Consider the following 18,115-nt stretch of genomic DNA (forward strand, 5'->3'; position numbering starts at 1 on the left):
GTTCAGATGAAACATGCAGATAGTACGAGAAGCAACACATTTAAACTTCAGATAGGAGTGATTTTATAAACATCCGACAGGAGTGATTTGTGTAAACAGTGGTAAGCACTGCTGCTTCCTCACAGCCCAGGGACCAGGGTTTGATTCCGGCCTTGTGTGACTGTGTGGAGTTTGTATGTTCTTGGCGTGTCTGTGTGGGTTTGCTCCGGGTGCTCTGGTTTCCTCCCATAGTTGCAAGTTGTGCCGGTTAGGTAGATTGGCCATGGTTAATGCACATGGTTACGAATGTAGGGTTGGGGAATGGATCTAGGTAGGGTGCTCTTTCGGAGGGTCGGTGCAGACTTGAAGGGGCAAATGGCCTCTTTCAGCACTGTTGGGATTCAACGATAATGCCTCCAGCGAGTTACAACACACACAGAAAATTGCTGTAGGCACCACTGGACCGTGAGATCCCCATATTTGTATAAATTCAAGTCTATGCTATTTTAATGGGATTAATTAGCTGTTATGAGTTAATGCCTGTGGAAAAGGCAGAAACTTACACATATACATAAAGCAGGACACTGAAAATATTAAAACCGCAGAGTTTAGCTCTTTACCCAGACATTGTGTGTGTGTGTCAGAAGGATGCAGATTGGGCAGGTCATTCAGCCAGTGTCTCATGCTGATATGGTGCATGGACTGGTGCATGAACATGAACATGAGCATGGGGCTGGTTTAGCTCACTATGGGGCTGGTTTAGCTCACATGGGGCTGGTTTAGCTCACTATGGGGCTGGTTTAGCTCACATGGGGCTGGTTTAGCTCACTCAGCTAAATCGCTGGATTTTAAAGCAGACCAAGCAGGCCAGCAGCACAGTTCGATTCCCGTACCAGCCTCCCCAGACAGGCGCCGGAATGTGGTGACTAGGAGCTTTTCACAGTAACTTCATTGAAGCCTACTCGTGACAATAAGCGATTTTCATTTTTCATTTTCATGAACTGCCATTTTGGACCTTGTAGCTACTGTTAAACACACACAGCTGGATATGTATTCAGCTGCATGAGAGAGTCCCCAGCTAGGCTGTATAAAGACATCACAACTTTCAGGTGAGGTGCTTTTGATTTTATTTTCCTGCTGCAACATCAGTGGAAATACTCTGTGCGTCTTGTGTTGGTTGGGGGAGTTGACAGAAGTGTTTTCAATCAGAGGGGAATAATGCAGGACCTTTGGAGGGAGTAGTCTGGATTTGAAAGGTCTCTGAGCAATAAACTTGCTGAGAATTACGGAGGATGAAGCTGGAGTTCCTCTTGGGATGCAGAATAATATCAGAGAGGGGAAGCTGTTTACAGAGGAGGAGGACACTTCACATTCCTAGCTGGGTTATTCAGAGGGCATTTTCCTCACATTCACCTCATCTTGAAGCAGGGTTTGGGGGCGGCTTCACCAAGGAAATGTTCACTGAAAAATTCCACCCCTTCCAACTGGACCTGTCACTGTAGAACAAGGGAATTGTGGCACTGCCAGTGACTGTCATGGTCACTGCAGCCCTCAATTTCTATCCCGAATGGATTCTACCGTAGTGGAGCCCAATCTCTAACATTTCTCCATTCACCGTTTATTGTTGCATTAGAGAGACCATAGAGGAATTGTACAGGAAAGGGAGAACCTAATTGCAATGTCTCGAACCAGAGGGAAGCCGGAAGAGTGAGATTGTGGCTTTGCTATGTTGCATGATTCCCAAGCCGAGAGCGACGGCCTGCAGGCATGTAGCACTGTGGGTACTACATCTCAATGTGGAGATGTACTGATGTACTACAACCCCTGTATGTGCAGTCAGTCTGCAGCCACTCCTGAACCATCATATTGGTGAATTCCCACTATCCTAACAGCACCCATGATGCTTCTACTTTATCATGCAACTCTTTCCACCATATTTGAGCCACCGCTTTAAACCAAAGGATGATTTCTCAAACAGCAGGACTACCCACTGTACATGCAGCTAAGGACTCCAGCATTCGGACAGCTCTTCGCCAGTGGAACTGGGTACAGCTGAGTTGAAGATCAGTCAGCAATGACAAAACAGGAGAGAACGTGTTGCCAGGATTTTGGATACCCTATTGGAGATTTAAGTGCAGAAGGTGCACAGGAAGAGAGAGAGAGCTTCCTCTTTTATGAGGCCAGGAGGCTCTCAAAACAGGTACTGAAAAGGCAGTGGCAGCAAGTAGCCAATGCTGTCTATGTAACCAGCCTAGGCCCAAGGATCTGGATGCAGTGCCAGATGGAGTTTAATTGCCCCACATGAATGGCCAAGGTCAGTATATTATATATCTGTGCCCCACTAGCCTCACAATCACTACAGCCCCTTCACCCATCCACCAATAATCCCTATCAATTAGGATCATAACCTCACACTCGTAGCCTCACCTCATCCTCAGACACTTAGCACTGCTCCAGACTTAACGCCCAAATCTCACAGCATTTGCACATTGTGTTTGGGTGGATATTGTGCTGCCATTTTGCTACTAAATTAGCACCTGTAGTGTCACAACTTGGTACGAAGCAGACATCACAACTGGCTTAGAAGGGAAATGAGATAAGTATTTGAGAAGATATCAGGAAAAGTTATGGAAATGGAATTAAAGGAAAAGCTAGCAAGGACACAAGCTCAACTGGTCTCTTTCTCTGCTTTGATTTTTGACTTCAAATATCAAGTAGATATTTTCAAATTGAAAATGTAGGAACTCGAGCTGAAGCATTTTGTTGTATTAGCACATTGGACCCGATCATAAAGAATACACTCCTTTAGAAGCGACCATTTATTGTTTGAGTAATTCAAATACCCTACAGATTTAATAAACAAGTACATTTCCTTTATTGGTAAAAGTTGTTTCTGATGGATTCTGACAGATTTGCATCATGTTTGCTCATGGTGGATAATAAAAATTGCAACAAAGGAAAATAAGAGCCCCGAATTGGGACTTTTATTTTGAAGTCACTGCTCAGCCCCTGAGCTTGGTGAAGAACAAATAGGGAAACAGTACAGGAGCTGTGGGGGAACAGTTTGGAGTCTGTCAGTTCAGCCGTTTCTTTAATAGCTCTTAGTGTTTCTGTTTTCATCCTTTGCTGAGAATCAGGTATGAAATAATTGGGTATCACTTCACAGAGTGGCCTAAGGTTCTTTATCAGAGCTATCAAAAAGAAAGGTGAGTAGTTAACAGCTGTTTTAGTAAGTTGCTGGATTTTTATGGAACGTTATGTGTGAGAATTGTCTGTCGTCGTGTGACTTTCCTTTGCTTGGGATGTGGAAGGAGAGGTCTCGACTTTCGAATTAAGACTCCTCCAAGAACAAAAAGTGCTTGCCTTTAATATTGATTTGATTTTCAGTCAGCTCGTCGGCTATTCTAGTAAGGTAGTCAACGGGCCATAATGTTAATGCAAAAAGTGAACATTTTATATTCCCAGACCAATAAACCCAGAAATGACCTTTTTGGCTTTGAATTGATGAAGGGCACAATGTAATCTTGGCTAATGAGTTCCAGAAGGTGAGTACAGTGAGGGTCATTGACAAGTATTGGCCATTGGAAGTAAGAAAGTGTTTTTGTGTGTCTAGACAGTAAACGCCAGTCTAGGATTTTTATAGTTGCATACCGCACATGTTACCATGTCAGCGAATTAATGCATCACAGGAATGAGCATAATTAGTAAATTTTGGAATATTTTAAGAGGGCAATATTTATAGGCAAGCATTTATAAATGTTAATAAGGTGTGTAGACTGTTTCATACAGCAACAGTACTCTGCTGTGTGACATTATTCTGTAATATTTTGGCAGTGGGATACCTCGGTACAATGTGTGACTCAGTAAGGTTCTACAGGACTTGAAACAAGAAGACATAGTTGCTATTTTTTTAAAAGACTAACAAATCAAAGTGGGGTAACTGCAGCCAATTAGTCAAAAATTGGCAACAATAAAATAAGACGAACTATTCCGAAGAGTTAGATTGGAGGAACACTGCAATTGAGACTAATTCTTGACTAAGCTATAATGCAACAAAATGACATGTATGCAATGAGGAAGCTCAACAAAATTACCTCAAGGGTGAACTGTTAGGAAACATTTGAGAAATAGGGAAAAGCCAGGTAGTTACAGGCCAGTGAGTCTAACTTCCGTGGTAGGAAATTTTTTGGAAGAAATTCTGAGGGATATAATTAATCTCCACTTGCAGAGCCAAGGATTAATTAAAGATAGTCAGTATGGCTTTGTCAGGGGGAGATTACGTCCAAAAAATGTGATTGTATTTTTCAAGGGGGTGCTGACTCGGTGTGTAGATGAGGGTAGTGCAGTTGATGTAGTCTACATGGACTTCAATAAGGCTTTTGACAAGGTCCCACATGGGAGATTGATCAAGAAGGTAATAGCCCAGGGGATCCAGGGAAATTTGGCAGCTTGGATCCAATATTAGCTGAGTGGTGGGGGTCAGAGGGAGATTGTCAAAGGTTGTTTTTGTGACTGGAAGCCTGTGTCCAGTGGTGTTCTGCAGAGATCAGTGCTGGGTCCTTTGCTGATTGTAGTGTACATTAATGATCCAGATGTCAATGTGAGGGGTATGATCAGTAAGTTCACGGATGACATGAAAATTAGTGGTGTAGTAAATGGCCAGGAGGAACGCCTTAGGTTGGTCAGATGAGCAGAACAGTGACAAATGGAATTAATCCCTGAGGAAAAATAAAGCAAGGAATACACAACAAATAGTAATCATAGTAATCATAGAAACCCAACAGTGCAGAAGGAGGCAGCTCATCGGGTCTGCACCGACCCTCCGAAAGCGCACCGCACCCAGGCCTGCTCTCCAACCTTAATCCCACAGCCCCACCCAATCTTTTCACACCGAGAGGAATTTGAACATGGCAATTCACCTAACCTGCACATCTTTGGGCTGTGGGAGGAAACCGGAGCACCCGAAGGAAACCCACGCAGACACGGGGAGAATGTGCAGACTCCACACAGTGACCCAAGGCCGCAATCAAATCCGGGTCCCTGGCTCTGTGAGGCAGCAGTGCTAGCCACTGTGCTACCGTGCCACCCAATAGGTAGGACGGTAGAAAGTACAGAGGACCAGAGGGACCTTGGGGTGCATGTCTATAGATCCCTGAATGCAGCAGGGCAGGTAGATAGAGTAGCTAGAAAGGCATATAGGCCGGTATTCTACGACCCTCCAAGCTGAAATTGCGCTCAGCGCAAGGGTGGAGAATTATCCAAAATAGGCCCCCACGCCGGCACGTGATTCTCCGGTGACTGGAGAATCACCACCATTTGCACGTGCGCAATCGATGTGGCGCCAGTCGGAGGCCATTGGAAAAGGCCCACCCTGGCGATTCTCCACGCTCGACGGGCTGAGTGCCTGCTGAATCCCACCGGCGTGGTTCTAATGTGGTTCCACCTGGTGGGAACTCGGAGTCTCGGCTGATGGAGGCGTTATGGTAGGGAGAGGCGTGGGGATCGGGCAACGGGGGGGGGGGGCCTCGACGACTGGCAGGCCCGCAATCAGGTGCCACCGATCGGTGGGCCATCATGATCCGGGAGCGACCTATCTTCCTCTGCGCATGCCCGCTGTTTGGCTCCGTTATGTGGGCAGCACCCGTGCCAAGGTGGGCCATCGCGTGCATGCTTATATTATTTGGAATAGTAGTCCTTTATTGTAGCTTCACCAGTTTGACACCTCATTTTTTGGTATGCCTGATGTTGCTCCTGGCATTCTCTCCTGCACTCTTCATTGTACCAGGCTTCCTCAGATTCACCTGAGGAAGGAGCATTGCTCTGAAAGCTAGTGATTTGAAACAAACCTGTTGGACTTTAATCTGGTGTTGTAAGACTTCTTACTCTGCTCACCCCAGTCCAACGCTGGTATCTCCACAATATAAAAGCAGGGAGGTTATGATGGAGCTGTATAAAATGCTGTTTAAATGGTTCAAATAAATGCACATCTTTTTTGCAATGGGGATCATTGGGAAACTTGCATATGAGAGGATCTAAAGGGGAGTTAGTAACATAGTGGTCATGACACTTGTCAATAATACCTTGGGGACATGTGTTTAAATCCCACCATGGCAGCTGAATAAGAAACTGGAATTGAACGTTATTCTCAGTAATGGTGTTGAGAAACCTATCTGGTTCACATTATGTCCTTTAGGGAAGGAAATCTGCCGTCCTTACCCGGTCTGGCCTACGTGTCACTCCAGACCCACAGCTAAGTGCTTGACTCTTAATTGCCCGCTGAAATGCCTAGCAAGCCACCCAGTTCAAGGGCAATTAGGGATGGGCAACAAATAGCTGGTCTGATCAGCAATACTATGAAAATTTTTTTTTAAAAAGAGAGGAATAAAACTTAATGTGAAAATATGGGTACTGGAGGGGTTAAGCCAAATCGGAGAGTTAGAGAATGGCAGCAATGAAGAAGTTAAGTGCATGAGAAGGATGGGTTCAATGACTAAGACCTTTTATGGTCTTACAGTTCTTTTACAATTGTACAGCGTTGTGACCTGTGCTATTTTCTATTTGGACTGCAGCATGTGTCAATAGCCACGCTGATCTCTGTTTTAAATGGAGATTCACAGAGAGTAACTTCAACAGATTGGCCCCCTGTACTAACATTGCGAAAACTCTCTGCCTTATTCTGGTTGTACAACCATATACCACCCTTTTCATGAATATACACAACTGGTTCCTGAAGCTAGGGGCTGTTTACACAATAAAGCATCCAATGGGACACAGCATGTGTGTCTGCAGTTAGCTGTGTTCCTATAGCAATATTTTTCAATCAAGTAGAATCTTTAACATACACAAATATCTGTAAGCACACCACAAAATGACATCAGGGGATAAAGAGTCTACTTTAGGGAACTATATTAATGCAAATTATGAAGGAGTGCAACTGACTGAAAACACACTATAGTGCAGAAGCATCTTCAAACAATTGTTTGCAAAATATGGGTGAAAAGCTCTCCTCAAAGGATTCTGTCTCGAACTATCTTTAACATAGACTTGCCTCCATATTCTTCACTCGTTATGCTACTGTTCTTGTAAAATATCTGATAATCTGTTGATTTGAAATTTATTTTAATTCATATATGTAAATATATTGGAGAACATTTTGTATACCCAGAGTAAAAATAACAGGAGTGTTGATGTTCCGTTATATTTATGTGGTGTCCGTGGCCCAGAATTGTTGGGAAAATAATTATAAGTTTTATGTGCACGGTGTTGTTGATGGATAACTCACACAGTAATTTACAGTGAGGAAGGGCTGTATTGTGTGTTGCAAATAGCTATAAACTGTTTAAAATTTTACACCATTTCATTGTTAAACTCGTAAGAACCACAGTGTGTGAGAGAGAGGGAGAGGGATGAGTGTGCGTGTGTGTGCATGAGAGAGGGGTGAGTGTGTGTGCGTGTGTGAGAGGGGTGAGTGTGTGTGCGTGAGAGAGAGAGAGGGGTGAGTGTGTGTGTGCGTGCATGAGAGAGGGGTGAGTGTGCGTGCGTGTGTGAGAGGGGTGAGTGTGTGTGCGAGAGGGGTGAGTGTGTGTGCATGAGAGAGAGAGAGAGGGGTGAGTGTGTGTGTGCGTGCATGAGGGGTGAGTGTGTGTGCATGTGTGAGAGGGGTGAGTGTGTGTGCGTGAGAGAGAGAGAGAGGGGTGAGTGTGTGTGTGCGTGCATGAGAGAGGGGTGATTGTGTGTGCGTGTGAGAGAGAGAGAGAGGGGCATGAGTATGTGAAAGAGAGAGAGGGGTGAGTGCGTGGACGTGAGAGAGAGGAGTGTGTGTGTGTGCATGAGAGATGGGTAAGTCTGTGTGTGAGAGGGATGAGTGTGTGTTTGAAAGGAGTGAGTGTGTGCGAGAGGTGTACGTGTGCGTGAGTGTGAGAGTGAGAAAGGGCGAAGTGTGTCTCTGTGAGAGGGAGGGGTGAGTATATCTGTGTGAGAGAGGGGTGAGAGCGGTATGTGTGCATGAGAGAGAAAGATGGGTGAGATGTGTGTATGTGCATGAGATAGGGGTGAGTGTGTGTGTATGCATGACAGAGAGAGGGGGTGTGAGTGTGTGTAAGAGAGAGGGGTGAGCGTGTGTGTATGCGTGAGAGAAGGGCGAGTGTGTCTTTGTGTGTGTGAGAGAAAAGGGTGGGAGTGTGTATGCTAGAAAGTGAGAAAGGGCTGAGTGTGTGTGTGTGAGAGAGAGAGAGGGGTGAGTGTATGTGTGTGCGAGAGTGGAAGAGGGGTAAGTGTGTGTGCCAGAGAGAGGGGGTGAGTGTGTGCATGAGAGAGGGGTGATTGTGTGTGTGTGTGTGTGTGTGTGTGTGAGAGAGAGGGTGATTGTGTGTGTGTGAGAGAGAGAGGGGTGAGTGCGTGTGAAAGAGAGAGAGGGGTGAGAGTGTGTGAAAGAGAGATAGGAGTGAGTGTGTGTGAAAGAGAGAGAGGGGTGAGTGTGTTTGAGAGAGGAGTGAGTGTGTGTGAGAGAGAGAGGGGTGAGTGTGTGTGAGAGAGAGATAGGAGTGAGTGTGTGTGAAAGAGAGAGGGGGTGAGTGTGTTTGAGAGAGGAGTGAGTGTGTGAGAGAGAGAGAGGGATGTGTGTGTGTGTGAGAGAGAGAGGGGAGTGTGTGTGTGAGAGAGAGGTGAGTGTGTGTGTGAGGGAGAGAGGGGTGAGTGTGTTTGAGAGAGGGGTGAGTGTGTGTGAAAGAGAGAGGGGTGAGTGTGTTTGAGAGAGGGGTGAGTGTGTGTGAAAGAGAGTAAGGGGTGAGTGTGTGTGTGAGAGAGAGGGATGAGTGTGTGAGAGAGAGAGAGGGGTGAGTGTGTGTGTGAGAGAGAGGGGTGAGTGTGTGTGTGAGAGAGAGGGGCGAGTGTGTGAGAGAGAGAGAGGGGTGAGTGTGTGAGAGAGAGAGGAGTGAGTGTGTGTGTGAGAGAGAGAGGGGTGAGTGTGTGAAAGAGAGAGGGGGTGAGTGTGTGTGTGTGTGAGCGGTGAGTGTGTGTGTGCATGAGAGATGGGTGAGTGTGTGTGTGTGCGTGACAGAGAGAGAAGAGTTTGTGTGTGAGAGATGGGTGAGTGTGTGTGTGCATGACAGAGAGAGAAGAGTTTGTGTGTGAGAGAGAGGGGTGAGTCTGTGTTAGTGCGTGACAGAGGGGTGAGTGTGTGTGAGAGATAGGGGTGAGTATGTGTGTGTATACGTGTGTGTGAGTGAGATAGAGAGTGTCAACCTCTCTGTGAGTTTCAGGAAATTACTGTTGAAACAACGTAACCTATATTCAGAAAGACTGGGCTAGTGCTTAACAACATAGGATGTTCCATTCAATCTCTCCGTCCATAAAGAGAAAAATAGAAACTGTGGGCTCCCAATGGTGATAAATTGTTCCAAGTAAAAATTATTACGTTTTAGAACAAAGATATACTAGCTGAAAGGGGAATAACATTTTAACTTTGCCATTAGATGCCTTGCTGCAGAAATTCTAGGTAACTGAGGGTTGAAAAGGGAAGCAGTCAGTACAGGGATCCCCTGTGGCCGTTCCCCTTAATAACAGGTATACCGCTTTGGATACTGTTGGGGGGAGGGGACTTACCAGGGGTCAGCCATGGGCTACAGGTCTCTGGCACAGAGTCTGTCCCTGTTGCTCAGAAGGGAAGGGGGGAGAGAAGAACATTAGTCATTGGAGACTCCATAGTTAGGGGGATAGATAGGAGATTCTGTGGGAACGAGAGAGACTCGCGGTTGGTGTGTTGCCTCCCAGGTGCCAGGGTCCACGATGTCTCGGATCGTGTTTTCGGGATCCTTAAGGGGGAGGAGAAGTAGCCCCAAGTCGTGGTCCACATAGGTACCAACGACATAGGTAGGAAAAGGGATAAGGATGTAAGGCAGGAATTCAGGGAGCTAGGGTGGAAACGTAGATCCAGGACAAACAGAGTTATTATCTCTGGGTTGTTACCCGTGCCACGTGCTAGCGAGTCGAGGAATAGGGAGAGAGAGCAGTTGAACACGTGGCTGCAGGGATGGTGCAGGAGGGAGGGTTTCAGATTCCTGGGCAATTGGGGCTCATTCTGGGGTAAGTTTGACCTCTACAAACGGATGGTCTACACCTGAACCAGAGGGGTACTAATATCCTGGCGGGGAGGTTTGCTAATGCTCTTCGGGAGGGTTTAAACTAGTTCAGCAGGGGATTGGGAACCTGAATTGTAGCTCCAGTACACAAGAAGCTGAGAGTAGTGAGGTCATGAGTAAGGTTTCAAAGTTGCAGGAGTGTACCGGCAGGAAGGAAGGTGGTCTAAAGTGCATCTACTTCAATGCCAGGAGCATCCGGAATAAACTGGGTGAGCTTGCGGCATGGGTTAGTACCTGGGACTTCGATGTTGTGGCCATTTCGGAGACATGGATAGAGCAGGGCGAGGAATGGTTGTTGCAGGTGCCGGGGTTTTGATATTTCAGTAAACTCAGGGAAGGTGGTAAGAGAGGGGGAGGGGTGGCATTGTTAGTCAAGGACAATATTACGGTGGCTGAGAGGACATTTGATGAGGACTCGAATACTGAGGTAGTATGGGCTGAGTTAAGAAACAGGAAAGGAGAGGTCACCCTGTTAGGGCTTTTCTATAGGCCTCCAAAACGTTCCAGAGATGTAGAGGAAAGGATTGCAAAGATGATTCTGGATAGGAGCGAAAGTACCAGGGTAGTTGTTATGGGGGACTTTAACTTTCCAAATATTGACTGGAAACACTATAGTTCGAGTACTTTAGATGGGTCCGTTTTTGTCCAATGTGTGCAGGAGGGTTTCCTGATGCAGTATGTAGATAGGCCAACAAGAGGCGAGGCCGTATTGAATTTGGTACTGGGTAATGAACCAGGGCAGGTGTTAGATTTGGAGGTAGGTGAGCACTTTGGTGATAGTGACCACAATTCGATTACGTTTACGTTAGCGATGGAAAGGGATAGGTATACACCGCAGGGCAAGAGTTAAAGCTGGGGGAAAGGCAATTATGATGCGATGAGGCAAGACTTAGGATGCATCGGCTGGAGAGGAAAACTGCAAGGGATGGGCACAATGGAAATGTGGAGCTTGTTCAAGGAACAGCTACCGCGTGTCCTTGATAAGTATGTACCTGTTATGCAGGGAGGAAGGGGTCAAGCGAGGGAACCAAGGGTTACTAAAGCAGTTGAAACACTTGTCAAGAGGAAGAAGGAGGCTTATGTAAAGATGAGACGTGATGGTTCAGTTAGGGCACTTGAAATGAAATGAAAAATGAAAATCGCTTATTGTCACGAGTAGGCTTCAATGAAGTTACTGTGAAAAGCCCCTAGTCGCCACATTCCGGCGCCTGCCCGGGGAGGCTGGTACGGGAATCGAACCGTGCTGCTGGCCTGCTTGGTCTGCTTTAAAAGCCAGCGATTTAGCTCAGTGAGCTAGTGTGGATGAGCAGAGAGATCTTGGTGTCCATGTCCATAGATCCCTGAAAGTTGCCACCCAGGTTGAGAGGGTTGTTAAGAAGGCGTATTTTATTGGTAGAGGAATTGAGTTTCGGAGCCATGAGGTCATGTTGCAGTTGTACAAAACTCTGGTGCGGCCGCATTTGGAGTATTGCGTGCAGTTCTGGTCGCCGCATTAGAGGAAGGTTGTGGAAGCATTGGAAATGGTACAGGGGAGATTTACAAGGATGTTGACTGGTATGGAGGGAAGATCTTATGAGGAAAGGCTGAAGGACTTGAGGCTGTTTTCGTTAGAGAGAAGAAGGTTAAGAGGTGACTTAATTGAGGCATACAAGATGATCAGAGGATTAGATAGAGTGGACATTGAGAGCCTTTTTCCTTGGATGGTGATGTCCAGCACGAGGGGACATAGCTTTAAATTGAGGGGAGATAGATATAGGACAGATGTCAGAGGTAGGTTCTTGACTCAGAGAGTAGTAAGGGCATGGAATGCTCTGCCTGCAACAGTAGTAGACTCGCCAACACTAAACGCATTCAAATGGTCATTGGATAGGCATATGGACGATAAGGGAATAGTGTAGAGGAACTTTAGAGGGGTTTCACAGGACGGCGCAACATCGAGGACCGAAGGGCCTGTACTGCACTGTAATGTTCTATGAAAATGTTGTAAAGTGAAAGGTGGGTAAATGTACCCTGACTGACCAGTTTGCAGTAACCCTTTTTAACTCGGGTGTGTTACGCGGTGAGATAGACATAGAACATAGAGTGCAGAAGAGGGCTATTCGGCCCATCGAGTCTGCACTGACCCACTTAAGCCCTTACTTCCACCCTATCCCTGTAACCCAATAACCCGTCCTAATCCTTTTGGTCACTAAGAGCAATTTATCATGGTCAATCCATCTAACCTGCACGTCTTTGGACTGTGGGAGGAAACCGGAGCACCCGGAGGAAACCCACGCAGACACAGGGAGAACGTGCAGACTCTGCACAGTGACCCAGCGGGAATTGAACCTGGGACCCTGGCACTGTGAAGCCACAGTGCTAGCCACTTTTGCTACCGTGCTGACAAAGGAGACAAGATTAATTTGAAGGACCAACACAACTTTACTGAACACTTTATTGCACAAAACAATGGGCTGAATTCTCTAATTCGCCAGCTGTGTGTTTGTCGACAGCGCCATTCACTGGCAGCGGGATTTTATACTCCCACTGTTTGTCAATGGGATTTACCATTGTAAACACCGTACGCCACTGGGAAACCCATGGGCGCGGATGCGCTGTCGGCGGGAAAATTGAATTACAACAGCAGGAGAATTCCGGCTAATATTTATCAAACTCTCTATAAATAAACAGACTCAAACCTACACTAGATAGCTACTTCTGGCATACGGTCCGCAGGGTTTGCTACACCTTATTCATGGATTCCTATCACTATATTTGAACTGTTTGTCTGAAAAAAAGACAGTTAATAGCCGTCCAATAAGGTTGGGACAGTCTGAGTTTGAGAGGTAGCTGATTTGTCAGGATCGTCTGTCGTCGATTTGAGTTTTCCCTCGCGACTAGGACTGGTTTTCTCAGTCGGCAGCTGCCCGTGTTCCCGCCGGTGTGGTTCTAACATGGTCCCGCCTGGCGGGCACTTGGGGTGGCCGCTGCGGACTCAGTCTCCTCGTACCCTCACCGGGAAGGGGGGTCCCCAGGATGGCCAGGCTCGCGATCGGAGGCCACCGATCGGTAGGCACATGCAATCTGGAGATGGCCTATATTGTGGGGGCCGGTCCGCTGTGTAGTTCCGCCATGTTGCGCAGGGCCACCGCCAGAGGTGCAGGGCCCCGTATCAGCAGCCGGTGCTGCACGGAGCACTCCGGCACCCTGCTGGCGCCCTGTGGGCCATGGAATCATAGAATTTCATAGAATTTACAGTGCAGAAGGAGGCCATTCAGCCCATCGAGTCTGCACCGGCTCTTGGAAAGAGCACGCTACCCAAGGTCAACAACTCCACCCTATCCCCATAACCCAGTAACCCCACCCAACACTAAGAGCAATTTTGGACACTAAGGGCAATTTAGCATTGCCAATCCACCAAACCTGCACATCTTTGGACTGTGGGAGGAAACCGGTGCACCCGGAGGAAACCCACGCACACACGGGGAGGATGTGCAGACTCCGCACAGACAGTGACCCAAGCCGGAATCGAACCTGGGACTCTGGAGCTGTGAAGCGATTGTGCTAACCACAGTGCTACCGTGCTGCAATTGGGGATAGGCCGTTGTTGGAAAGTCCAGTATTTGTTGCCTATCCCCAATTGGAATCGCTGGCCAGGGGGCCCGTTGACGCCGGCGTAAAACACTCCAGTGTTTACGCCGCCATCAAGACTTTGGAAAATCCCGTCCCATATTCATGAAAAGAAAATATCAATATTTCTGTAATAATCCTGGAGTTCATGGGTCACCTGACCATGAAACTATTGCCCCCTTGTGAAAATGGACTGAATTTATTGCCCAATATCTCTGCTGAAGAGTGATATGGACGCAAAACGTTAATTCTGGCTGGAATTCTCCGGCAATTGGAATTCTCTTTTCCTGCTGGCGGCACATCCCTGTCCGCAGGTTTCCCGGGTGAGTGGGGTGGCTTCCATGGGAAATCCCATTGACAGGAGGCAGGATGAGAGAATTCCACTGTCATCGAACGGCACACCACAGAGAAGCACATGGTTGGGGGGGGGGGGGGGGGGGGGGGGGGGGGGGGGGGGGGGAATCCTGCCCTCTGTTTCTCCACAGACGCTGCCGGGACCTGATCAGTTTGTCCAGCATTTTCTGCTTTTATTTGAATTTATTCCAAGTTGTCTGGAGTGATAGTGTTATCATTCATTCTTGTGCTCACGGAATTGCAGTATCAGTTTGCGGCCAGTTTGTTTAAAGAATGAACACTTTTGTTTGTATTTAAAAGTGCAGCCAATGGTCTGAGGCAGCTGCAAAACAGCGGCATTTATTTTAATCTTAAAAGATCCAGGATTTTTCAACAATTTATTGTGGTCTGGAAGGCTTTGGACAAACTAGACCCTGTGGTAGTTAGAAATAAATCAATGGGAATACAAATTTCATCAGATTATAACAATAGGGAGCTTACAATCTGTTTTCAGAGATTCAGTAAGCTTTGCCCAATTATAGATTTCAACTTTTATCTTTGTTTGATCATTCTTCGGATGTGGCCGTTGTTGGAAAGTCCAGTATTTGTTCCCTATCCCCAATTGCCCTTGCAAAGGTGGTGATGAACTGTAGTCCATCTGGTCTATCAATTTTGTTTGAAATAGAACTCTAGGACTTTTGCTCACTGACAGTAAGTAAAGGAATGGTGATATAGTTCCAAGTCAGGAGGATAGAGTGTGCTTTGAGCGAGGCGTGGAAAGGGAATCTTGCATGCTGTAGTGTTTGCATTCTTCTCCCTGCCTTTGTCCTTCTTTGGTAGTGGTTGTCAAGATGTTGTTAAAGGTGCCTTGGCGAATTGCTGCAGTGCATGTTATAGATGGTATACACTGCTGCTATTGTGCATTATTGGTGGCAAGAATGAATGTCCACAGCCTCGGATGGGGTGTCGATCAAATGGGTTGCATTGTCCTGAATGGTGTCGAGTTTCTTGTGCGTTGTTGGAGCTGCACCCATCCAGGCAAGTGGAGAATATTCCATCACACTCTTGACTTGTGCCTTGTAGAAGCTTTGGGGAATCAAGAGGTGAATTACTCATAGCATTCCCAGCGGTTGACCTGCTCTTGTAGTCACAGTATTTATATGGCTAATCCAGTTAAATTTCTGCTCAATGGTAACCCCCCCAGGATTTGGATGATTAAGGAATCAGCAATGTTGGTGCTGTTGTATGTTACAGGAGATTGTTAGATTCTCTTTTGTTGGAGATGGTAATTGCCTGGCAATTGTGTGGTAAGAATGTTGTTTATCACTTATCAGCCCAAGCTTGAATGTTGTCCACGTCTTTCTGCAAATGGGCATGACTGCTTCAGCGTTTGGAAGCTGTGAATGGTACTGAACACTGTGCAATCATCCCATTTCTGGCCTGATATCTGAGGGCTGCGATGATTGATATTCAACAGCTGCAACTTTGTGGTAAGTATGATTCCAATCAGTGGAGGGTTTTGCTCCTGATTCCTGTTGACTCCAGTTTAGCTAGGGCTCTTTGATGCCACACGTGGTCAAATACTGCCTTGATGCCAAGGGCAGTCACGCTCATATCACTTCTGAAGTTCAGCTCTTTTGCTCATGCTCTGACCAAGGTTTTAATGAGGTCTGCAGCCGAGTGGCCCTGGCGGAACTCATGTTGAGTTTCAGTGTGCAGGTTGTTGCTGTGTAAGTGCAGCATGACCACACTCACAATGACAACATCATGAAGAACAAAGAACAGTACAACACATGAACAGGCCCTCCCACCATCCAAGTCTGTGCCGATCATGATGCCTGTCTCAACTAAAACCTTCTGAACTTCCGGGGTCCGCATCCCTCTATTCCCATTCTATTCATCCATTCACTTGGCTGATGATTGAGAGTAGACTGATGGGGCAGTGATCGACCTGGTTGAATTTGTCCTGCGTTTTGTCAACAGACATAACTAGACAATTTTCCACATGATCAGGTAGATGTCTGTCTTGTCACTGTACTAGATTAACATGGTTAAGGGTGCAGTTAACTCTGGGGCACAAGTCTTCAGTATGATGGCTGGCGTGCTATCAATGACCATAGCCTTTGCTGTATCTAGTGCCCTCAACCGTTTCTTGATATTATGTGAAGTGAATAAAATTGTCTGAATATTGGCATGATTCCCCGGGCCCCGATACTAGCCCCGCCCGGGGGGGAGAATCGGGTCCCGGGACGGAGCTTCGAGGCCGGCGTGAAACACGGCCAGTTTCACGCCAGCCTTCACGGCACGCCGGATTTGCGGAGAATCGCGCCCCACGTCTTTCGGGACTTGTGGGAGGAAATCGGAGCTCCCGGAGGAAACCCACCCAGTCATTCCCACCAAGGGTGTTCCTGGTTATTGCAGTGTTCCCCATTGGGATTCTTACTCAGAAGAGGGAAGGTCTAAGAGAGAACAATTATATAAATTTATAAACCATTTTGTCCAATATATTGATCGACATTTTAAAGAGCAATTCAATATATACTTCCCTTTGTCCATTTGTTTTCAAATACTTTCTATGGTAATCGTTAGTGGGAAAATGTAACTTGCTGCCGGAATCCTGACAGCCTGCTTAACCTGAAGTAGCCAAGTAAAGCTCAATAAAGAAGGATTAAATGTTTAGGCGAAGACTGTAATTTTGTAATTGTTGAAGAAAAATTAAGTGTAAGCTTTCTACTTACAATTCTGTCAGCAAATTTTATTTTCCTGAAATGACTTTTTTTTAACAAATTTAGAGTACCCAATTTATTTTTTCCAATTTAGAGTGGCCAATCCACCTAGCCTGCACATCTTTGGGTTGTGGGGGTGAAACCCACGCAAACACGGGGAGAATGTGCAAACTCCACACGGACAGTGACCCAGAGCCGGGATCGAACCTGGCACCTCGGCGCCGTGAGGCAGCAGGGCTAACCCACCGCGCCACCCTATTTTCCTGAAATGCTGACTGTTCTGTACTGTTCTGTCACATTTCTCCACTCCCTCACTCTCCATGTCAGTTCAGACTCAACACCCATATGTGCCAAGGTTATTTTAATTCTAGCAACAATTGAGTTCAATTGCCATTACTATAATGCTGGCCGGCAAATTGAAACCTGCATCAGAGCTGCAGGTAAGATGGGTTCTGCAGGTTGGTAGTAATAGTTGAAGTGTAGAGCCAAGCAGAACTACTCCAGTCTGGGAGACTGATCAACACAAAATTAAACTGTTATCTGCAGGTAAATATTAGCATTGCTTTTATTGATCTCGAGCAAACGGTTTAATCGGAGGCAGTATTTCCACAGGCAACAGAAAACACAGATGTTATTTTGTTTCTCTTTGGATAATGAGCGGCTGGCTTTTTGAGCTCATTGTTTGCTGAATTATTTAAATGTGAGAGGCGGGGAAGCTGAATGATAAGAAAATTGGCTCTTTGCTTTCTTCATTTAAAATGTTTAAACAAGCATTTGAGCTTGTCATATGAGGAGCAGTATATCTGTACTCATTGGAGTTTAGAAGGATGAGGGGGGATCTTATTGAAACTTACAGGATACTGAGAGGCCTACATAGAGTGGATGTGGAGAAGATGTTTCCACTACTAGGAAAAACTAGAACCAGAGGACACAGCCTCAGACTGAAAGGACAATCCTTGAAAACCGAAATGAGGAGGAATTTCTTCAGCCAGAGGGTGGTGGAACTCTTTGCCGCAAAAGGCTGTAGAGGCCAAATCACGGATTGTCTTTAAGACAGAGATAGATAGGTTCTTGATTAATAAGGGGATCAGAGGTTATGGGGAGAAGGCAGGAAAATGGGGATGGGAAACATATCAGCCATGACTGAATGGCGGAGCAGACTCGATGGGCCGAGCGGCCTAATTGCGCTCATACGGGCGGCACGGTAGCACAGTTAGCACTGTTGATTCACAGCTCCAGAGTCCCAGGTTCGATTCCTGGCTTGGGTCACTGTCTGTGCAGAGTCTGCAAGTTCTCCCCGTGTCTGCGTTGGTTTCCGCCGGGTGCTCC

The 18,115-nt window shown here is 46.6% G+C and overlaps 1 protein-coding gene and 1 long non-coding RNA gene across 8 annotated transcripts in view; one reads left to right on the plus strand and one right to left on the minus strand.

Annotated features, from left to right (window-relative positions):
- mypn (myopalladin) overlaps positions 1-18,115 on the plus strand; it is a 356,035-nt gene that overhangs the window by 283,711 nt on the left and 54,209 nt on the right. Inside the window, exon 1 of one of the 7 annotated variants that reach the window (XM_038822202.1) lies at positions 3,054-3,116. The exons of 5 other annotated variants lie outside the window; for them this stretch is intronic. The gene's annotated coding sequence lies outside the window, so the exon portion shown is untranslated. Of the gene's footprint in view, positions 1-3,053; positions 3,117-3,167; positions 3,186-18,115 lie in introns of those variants that run through there. One more of the 7 variants, XM_038822203.1, reaches the window with a different exon arrangement.
- LOC119979670 overlaps positions 1-18,115 on the minus strand; it is a 236,983-nt gene that overhangs the window by 174,827 nt on the left and 44,041 nt on the right. The gene's annotated exons all lie outside the window — the stretch shown is intronic.

The sequence above is a fragment of the Scyliorhinus canicula genome, chromosome 16 (assembly GCF_902713615.1).
Source record: "Scyliorhinus canicula chromosome 16, sScyCan1.1, whole genome shotgun sequence".
NCBI classification, from domain to species: domain Eukaryota; kingdom Metazoa; phylum Chordata; class Chondrichthyes; order Carcharhiniformes; family Scyliorhinidae; genus Scyliorhinus; species Scyliorhinus canicula.